The following is a 9803-nucleotide window of genomic DNA, read 5'->3' as shown; positions in this document are numbered from 1 at the left end:
TATACAATATCAATGAATAGAGGTATGAAGCGGGTGATATAATCAATAGCTGTATTGAAAAAGTAGTAAAAACACTAAGTCGGATAGAGACCATGAAGTAAGTGATTTCACATCAAAGACACTATCCTATACGTAGTGAAACCAATAACTTATAGACATGAAATACAGAGGTCTTACTACATGTGCGTTTTCAAAGCTGTTCACTGTACCTATCATTTAAGTTTTATGTATAGGATAGAGGCTATGAAGTGAAGCTTCAAAATTAAGAAATCAGTAGCGAGGACTGCACACATGTGGCTTCTGAATGATATAATGATAACGATTTCACTTCATGCCCTCTATCAGTGTGTACATACCACGTGGTTTTTGACGTCATTTTCGGATATTACGGCAAGAAAATTTATAAACAAATCCGTCGATTCAAAACTTAAAAACGCCGTAAGTATTTCATTTTTTGACCGATTCGAATAATTCTTTTACAAGGCTCAAGCCAAGATAGTGGGCTATAAACACAAGGCAGTGTTTTTCTGAAACTCTAAGCAGTTTTTGCAAAGGTCCGTTCCAACCCTGAAATTCGGCAAATTCTTGGAGGGTAATACGGCAAGAAAAACACGTGTTTTACCCAAAAATGCAGGATTGCTTTCTTTTACGTCGTTGTGCCTTTCGCCGCTGTTTATTTTGGTTCCATCAAATTAATTCAATTTTACATTGCTGTTGAAACAATTCTTCTGATTTACAATTATTTGTGGTAGCAAATAATTCCCTTTTTGTAAGCCTAAACAAAGTTTAAACTTGTGTTTTACACTGCCATGTGTTTGTGGGTATTGCAGGATAATTGAACCGTGGTGGCTGGACGCCTTTGAAATCATTTAAGTCAATACAACCGGCATATCTGTCACAGAGTTTATTACTTCTCTTACATATCATGAGCAAATAAGATTCATGACTTGATGTTCTAGAGAAAGCAATGATCTCCAACTGTCTTAGGTCAATATTTCCAGTGCCAATAATTATTGTCTGATTATACTTCTTATGAAGGTTCTTTGCCCATGTAATGGTGCTATTTAAACGTTCGTGGCCAAGATCGCTTGCAGGTATGAGAATGACTATATTTGGAAACAGTGGACGGTTTCCCAACCTCTCACTTAAATTAATGCGGGTGTTGAGGACTAAATGAGTGACAGGCTTGATATTATTTGCAATGTCATTAGGTGAAGGTCTTCTAGTGTACGGCAGAAACTGCTGAATTGCATCCAGTAGACTTTGTTTGGTGTTGTTTCTGTAAAATCAGTCATGACCCAGACGAAGTTACTAATTTTCGCAAAAGTGCCTTAAAAGTACTACTCAGTATCAAATTTTAAAGCCAAATCTGAATTACAATTGTAAAATTAAGTAAAGGAATTACGTGATTTATTATTACGGTAGCCTTGCTAAAGAAGCTTCTTTGTAAAACATTTATTACGTTCATTGAAATCCTCAACACGTCTTTACCCTCTAGCAAAGCGAAATAATGAAAAGAAATATATACACTGTAAGGTGCTGCATGAAGTATATGCACCTCGAAATAGGGGAAATTTGCAATACTAATCCAACTTATCATCCTTCTTGTCATACATTTTGACAATTTAGTATGTATCATATTGTCATAAAGTTGTCTTATTTTTTTGTGATTTCAATGATTAGTAAGATTCATTCATTCAATATATATTAAGATCAGAAAAATCAAGAAAACATAATTCTGTATACCTATCCAAAATCCATTCAAGACGCGTACTCATTACTTTTAGGTATACACTCTAGAAAAGTGAAAATTCAAAATTCATTCTGGCAAATATTTGTTTCTTGCAAACTGATATATGAAATAAGTTTGGTATACACATGTACATTTATCATTACTTATTAAGACCAATCTGATATGGTGGTTTCTTTTGTGATATTTGAAATATTGTACGAGGACTTCGTGCTGCAATGTGTTGACATTATGTATTTTCAAAAAAAAAATAATGCCAATGAATGTAAAAGTCGATTACAAACATGTGAAGCACCCACACACAACACTCTCTTTTGAAAGATAGTATTTTAGTTAGAGGAGCAGGTGCTCGAAATCACTTGGTTTCGTAATCAGACAGTGTTGCCATCGGACCGCTATTTATTGTTACTATAGGCCTAAACGCTACTTCCGGTATCTTGCTATGACCCTAAACGTAACTTCCGTTATCATGCAATGAGCATTGACAGAATTATGTCTTACACAATTGTATTTCTACTTACAGTAAGGTATATTATAAAGATCGTATAGCCTGACATTGTCATACAAAGATTTGTTGCCAGAAGCACTGACGAAAAATTCAAAGTAAAATGTGCACATCAACGTTGTTTGTCATTGCATTTATTGTAAAACTAATGCTGGAATTAAACAGTTCTGCAAATCTGAGCAGGCCAAATGTTCAGTCTGAAAGACAACGAAATCCCGAACACACACGAACGCACGCACACACACACATACGCACGCACAAGTGCACACATGCACTCGCGCAGTCGCCACTGGTCCGTGTATTACCAAATAAATCGGTAACACTTACTAGATTCTCCATTGCACTGTTATTTTCAAAAAACAGACAAACGTAAAAAAAAGCAGAAAATAAACATATATATTTTTTTAATTATATGTAACAGAGTTCAGCTTAAGCCGATGCTAGTGGGCGTGGGAGGTGTTGCACATTTTATTACCTCTCATGAACAGATTCAATCAAACCGAGTCTGCTATTATTCTTTTTGTTGCATTCTATGCATCCAAAAGATCTTTTTACAAATTTTATTCAGTATCACAACAGCAATCTTTAGTGTCGTATGGCGTCTGTTAAAAGTCTCCCCGTACTTAGATTCAGTGTTATATTTTCTGGTCCTTTGGGATCATGGAGTCTGTTCAAGATAATATTATGTGTAATAGAGTTCCGCTTAAGCCGGTGCTAGGGAGCTTAAGGGGTATTGCACATTTCATTTCCTCTCATGAACAGACTCAATCAAACCGCTGTTATTCTTCTTGGTTGCATTCTATGCTTCCAAAGGATCTATTTACAGATTTTATGAATTTTCGTCCTACAAATTAAATGCTTTATTTTGACAAAAGTAGTTCCACTTTTGAACTTAAAGTCTAACTACTGCATTTTATTATTCTAATCCTTATACAGATCCGGAACCAATGAAGATATTTCACTGAAACTTTATTGAACATCTGGCCTCATATAGCAAGTGGACATAACATATCCTATAACCCTGACTGCTTTTTCGTATATTTAAAACCTTCGATATCAAAGAAAGTGTCATTTATACCACTGAAGTTAATTTATTGGCACTTATTGTTCGCATTTTTATTAACATATTATGACTTTAAAAAGGAGTCTTCCATTCACTAATAAGGACATTAGTTGTATTCAAGAAGACGATAAAAGGTACAGTGAGTAGTTAACGGTTGTTTTTTAAATTTTGGTCGTAAAATAGATTGTTTTCGAAACGTTAGTATCTAATTAATTACACTGCGGTTTAATACATATTATATTTTCAGTAGATGTACTCTTTAAGTTTATAATTGCCTAAGCCAAAATAGACATAGCATAAGTATAAAAATGTGAAACAGTTCCTCAGGAATTATATGAATATAAGAACAATTGACATTTTTCTCAAAGTTTTGCATTCACAGTTATATATTTAGCTAAAACTAACCTGAAATGAAAATTTGTTAAAGTATTATTACCTCCCTTTGCCTGTGTTGATAGCGACATCAGGACAAATAGGAAAAAATGAACCCAGTTTAAAACTTTGAATATTAATGCAAACGCAAATATAAAACCAGAAGTTATTCTTTAAATTAAAGAGACACTCTTTATACTTTCATATTAAGGAGGAGGGACGGGATAATTAGAAAATTTTGTAACAATAAAAAATGTTTCTAACTACCAATAGTTCCTTTTGTTTCTTAAATGGTGTCCTGAGAAAATATAGAAAACAAGACTGCCAAAATATCACAATATACGCCCGTCATGTAGATGTTACAGTAAAACATATTCTGTACAAGTTTGGTAGACAGTAATATCAAACAGTTAAATATCAAATTCTAACAACCAGGTTAAAAAGTTTCAAGGATAAGCTATTTATAGTGTAACGTATACCGAGCGGAATATATCACATGACAGCACTTATTAACTAAAATGTCTATCTACCGGCGGACTCACACGAGCTAGACCTTATTTGTTTATTCTTATATCAATTTTCCTTTGGGCTTCATGGCCTATGATTTTAGACAAATGGTTCGTAAATGATTTAGATTAATTACATTTGAAGCTAAAATCACCGTTAATTATTTGTTAATATGTACAAATAACACTAACTATTGGTATTATTAATTGGTTTTATGTATTTCACGTCTTATCTAAGATCAGCTTATACATCTCAACAACGATCAACACTATTCTCATTAAGCGTCTGTTGACTGATTTCGTTTGTTTACTCAAATTACAAATGAAGAGAAATAAATCAATGGAAGTAAGTCTTACTATCCGGATTACAATAGTAGCAAAAAAGGTAAGTAAGTCCTCAAAAAATCTATATTTTGCTTTTCTAAGTCAACAAAAAACTCCTTACCAGTTAGAGATACCTTAAAGTACACCTAAAATTTGAAATATACATATATTGTACCACAAAAAAGTGGTCTTGGTTTTTCCCTACGGTCAATTATAAAAAAGCGTTACAATATAAGTTATTTATAGTAACAACAAAGGGAAGTTTATCTTAAAAAAAGATTCAACACAAAAAACATTACCAGGTAGCGCTTGGTCAAAATACACCTAAAATTGGATGTAACATGCATTTTTTATTACAGAAAAGTGGTCTCGATTTTTCCCTACGGTCAGTAATAAAAAAGTTACAATATAAGCTATTCATAGTAACAACAAAGGGAAGTAATTCTAAACTAGGGACCTGGGTTTTGTGCGTGACATGAAATGTTCCGGACAAAGTTATTCTTGTATCTGACATTTCGCCTCTAAGTGTGACCTTGACCTTAAAACTAGGGACCTGGTTCTTGCGCCAGACGTCTCATGGTAATGAACAATTGTACCAAGCTACACTATTATACTATGTATGAAGACTAAATGCGCCGGGCAAAGTATCGACATTTGACTTCTTAGTGTGACCTTGACCTTAGACCTAGAGACCTGGTTCTTATGAATAACACTCCGTCTCATGATGGTAAACAATTGTGACAAATTATATCAAAATCCTTCTATGCACGAAGAAGAAACGCTCTTGACAAAGTCATTATTGAATTTGAATTTTGATCTCTTAAGTGTGACCTTGACCTTAGACCTAGGAATCACCTTTGACTTGCTTTCATGCGCTTATACATGTCAATGTTAAATGTACAAATATTTCATATGAAAGAGACTGATGTACTGAAAGGAAATTAATGTGACTTCTGGCAAATAATTTTTCACATTTTATTAATTAACATTTTTTGTTTAAGACAAGAGCTTTTTATTTTATTTAACTAGAAATCCACCACCCCAGTCTGATGGAAAATAAAATGTACAATAAGCAGTAAATTTTCACGACAACAAGGTATGTGTGTGTGCGTGTGCGTGTGCGTGTGCGTGTCCATGTGGGTGGGGGTAGAAGAGATGATGAAGTTTTCTTCTTTTTGTACTTATTTTTGTTCAATTATTAACATTTTAGGCCATAAGTTTTACTCTTTTAAATGTGATTTAATATAATTCTACAAAATGGGAGATGAAATTAAAATGGAGAACAGTATCTTTATCATGAATATTTATAGAATTAACTTATCTATTTTAGTTATCTCGTCTAGTACTTAATCTTTTACATGTTATTGACATTTTATTAATTAAGACAAGAGCATTTCATCAAATGAAGAGAATTCTATGTAACTCGGAATGCACCTAATAGTGGATAATAAAAGGTACAGTGACTAGTTATTTTAATTTGGTATGATTATAGAATTTCATGCCAATAAGAGGACTTGTACGTTGGTATGTATAGGACATGACCCATGACATCTTATCTCGAGCGCACAACATCTTATCTCGAGCGTACGATATCTTTTCTTGAGCGCTCTACATCTTATCTCGTGCGCACGACATATTATCTCGAACGCACGACATCTTATCTCGAGCACACGACATCTTATCTCGAGCGCTTGACATCTTATCTTGTGCGCTCGAGGTAAGATTTATTATTTTTTAACATTTCAAGACATAAGCCTCTCTCCTTTTAATTGTTTTAGAATTTTTCGAAGCAGTAATTTCAATGAACTTCTTAAGTTCATGAATTTTTTATCAATGCTAGGACAACCAAACTTTTCTTAATCATACAAAAATTATTTCAAATTTAACTAGCATTTCACAAAAGTTAATGGGCACCACATCAGATTGTAGTTTATTTGAATTAACAATATTGGGCGGACGTCAAATTGTACAGACGTCATATTGTGCAGACGTCATATTTTGGCTATCATTTGGAGAAGAAATACAGGTGCATGCAAGTAATTTGATATACGCCTGAATTATAACTGGAGACTTTATACAAACTTTTATTATTATTTTTTTTATATTAAGAAACTTCATTAAAATCAGCCACCTGCAATCAGTTTTTTTTAATTCTAGAAGAAATATTTAACTCATCAAATACTACTTACATTGTTGTTGTTGTTGTTGTGGATTTCTTTCATATATTATTGTTTATGATTCAGTCTATTGGTTTACATTTTCTTGAAAGAAACAGCAACATTACTATAGCAGGCTTGAGTTGGTGCTGCAACTTCTTTACATGTGAAATTATAATAAACAACTTGACTTGCATATATTTTCAAACATTAAAAGGGTTTTAACACTGTAAAAACGGCTTTTCCATACGGTTACACAAGACCCCCTAAGATAGTCGTGGTCTAGTGATTTAGCTGTTGGCCGCTGAACCGCTGTATATGACTTTCATTTAATAAAATCTGTAAAATGATCCTTTAGAAGCATAGAATGCAACCAAGTAAAATAATAGCAGACTCGGTTAGACTGAGTCTGTTCATGAGAGGTATTGGAGAGTGCAACACCCCTCACGTCCCCTAACGCTGGCTTAAACTCTATTTCCAATGAACATTGAGTGGACGCTATGCAAAGGACCAGAAAATATAACAACAATTTTGATTTGATAAACGTTTAATTATTTTAATAAACATAACTTTATGAGATGACAACCTCATGACTTCTGAGAAGATGTCTTGGATTAAGTGTTGTTGTATTTTCTGGTCCTTTTGGAGTATCTTTTATAAATTTCTGCAATTTCAGTACAATATAGGCAGGGGACAAGTAAGTGGTATACATGTATAAAGAAATTGTCTGCTAAATTTTACAATTTTCTTTGTTAGGTCGCGCAGATTGCTGCTTTCACACTTCATGCAGAAATGAGGAAGGGGTGAATTTTAAAGAAATTGAGGATGGGGTAGATAAAAAAAACTATTCCTAAATTGATAAAATACTCATGTCATGGACGCCTCGTAGTCAGTAGTGTTTGGATAAGGATGTGGTACTATGAATATTATTAGAAAACATAGGTCTTCGTGCAAGTCGGCCAACGCAAGATATCGCGGTTTCATATAGAGAAGAAACATGTTTAGTGCAATACCAGTAGTACTTCTTGGTTTTGGTTTTTCTTCCTAATATACCAGGTTACCTTAAATAGATAAGATTACATTATGAGACACTGCATTATCAGTTAATTACATTTCGATGTTTATTGCTTTTACAACTTGTCTGTCCCCGATTTCTTTTACGTGAATGACAGCAGTCTCGTTCAACACGTGGAAACATATTAATTAAAAGTAAAGTGAAAAATTCGAACGCACATTTTTAATGGCATAAAAGTGAGGATAATTGTATTTTTGTTAAGTTTTAATCCATGACATTCCAGCAGTATATTTTATGGTCCTTTAAGACATTCAGCATATGTGTAAAAGAGTTCCGCCGGTGTTATGGGGCGTGAGAGGTGTTGCACATTCCATTCCAACTATTCTTATTGACTGCATTCTTTGCTTCCAAAGGATCTTTCTACAGCTTTTATTATGACATAAGATTTGAAAATCATTTTGCTTGTTTTCACATCATTTTGACTTCTAAACCAAATTTCGTATCATATTTTTAAGATTTTTGTTAGATTTAGAAAATACATATTCTGAAGTTTGTTAAATGTGTTTCAATATTCGAATGCATTGAATTTTGTGAATACCAAGTTCAGAATTGATAATGGAATAATTTCTAGGCACTTATTTCAAACAATTTAATTTCTGTAACGTAAATGTTTAATAAATTAAAGAGAATTTACACTTTTTGTTCTGAAACATGGCCTTTCTTGACCACCATATATTTTCATATCCACTACTTTGTTAACAAACTAAACTAGTGTTTTTAGCTTACTATATGCAAAATGGAAATAAAGAAAGTGAACTTTCTTCACTCGTTTCTTTAAATTAGTATTTGAGAGATATTTATAAATGTTTGGACAAACTCTTATTTTCACAAAACGACTTTGGATGTTCACAATGAGTCATATATAAATCAACATAATTTTCTTATTTGTGTTTTTTCTTCTTTATTTTGGTGAGCATTCCTTCGTGTACTAATAACACTCGAAACAGTTTATAACACTCGAAACAGTACCATGTACTGAAACCTTGTTTTTTGTTATTTTTTTGCTGATAAATCTTTTCTTACCCAACCCATTTTCTATCTTTTCAAAGTCTGTGTCCCCTTTAGCAAACGATTTTAAATATGTATATTCGTGCTGAGAAATTATGCCCATAAAAGGAAGTAATTGCTGTTGTCTAAAATTGTTCAATTTATCTAATAGATATGGAAAGAACACTTTAATACAGCCATTCCAGAAGAACACAGTGACAGCGGTAATGCGAGTGGTGGATCGGTATCACATGGTATTTCAAACAATGTTTTATTAGATAATCCCTATATATTTACATATCATAATTATTTTAAAAAGTACTTTCAATTTCATCAAATGCATAAATCATGTAGGAAAAATAGGTGGTTTACCTTTGTTTATTTCTTTGTCTTTGACAAAACTTCAGATGATATTGTGGATTTTTATTCCTTTTTGGTTTTGATTGTTTTGATGTTGCTGTAGTTACTTTTACTTTTTTATTACAAATGACATTGTTTTCATTGAAATGCTATCTCAGTAAATCCATCATCAGGAATATCAAAACATCGATATGAATTTCTGGTTTGTCCATTTATCATGATTTAAACAGGCACAACTAGAAAAAAGACAGGTTACGATACCATCGCAGATGTGGAAAATGAATGCATATCAGAAGGATTTAACATTATAGGTAAGATTTTAGGGTTTTAGGGTATTTTGGATACTGAAAACAAAGCCAGATTTATAGTAGCTGACTTTTAAGCAGTGATTTAAGAATAATTGATATAGTATGTTTAAAATAAATATGGATCATTGATTTCTGGATATAATACTTTCAAATTTCCTTTTAAGAAAAGGATATGAAAGAAAATGGTAGAACAACTTCAATCTGTTTTCAAATTTATTCCCAACTAGTTTCGGCTTTTAATTCCTTCTTCAGAAGGAAGGGAAGCATATAACAGTATCATCGTAATGTTTTAGATTCCAATGTAAACACATGGTAAATATAATACTCCTGTACTGGTGACGCAATGGAATTACCATGCGTAGCAGATTTCGTATAAAGATGAATTAACATGTACACT

This window comes from Mercenaria mercenaria, chromosome 18, assembly GCF_021730395.1.
Source record: "Mercenaria mercenaria strain notata chromosome 18, MADL_Memer_1, whole genome shotgun sequence".
NCBI classification, from domain to species: Eukaryota; Metazoa; Mollusca; class Bivalvia; order Venerida; family Veneridae; genus Mercenaria; species Mercenaria mercenaria.
Note: the sequence above shows the minus strand (reverse complement) of the source record.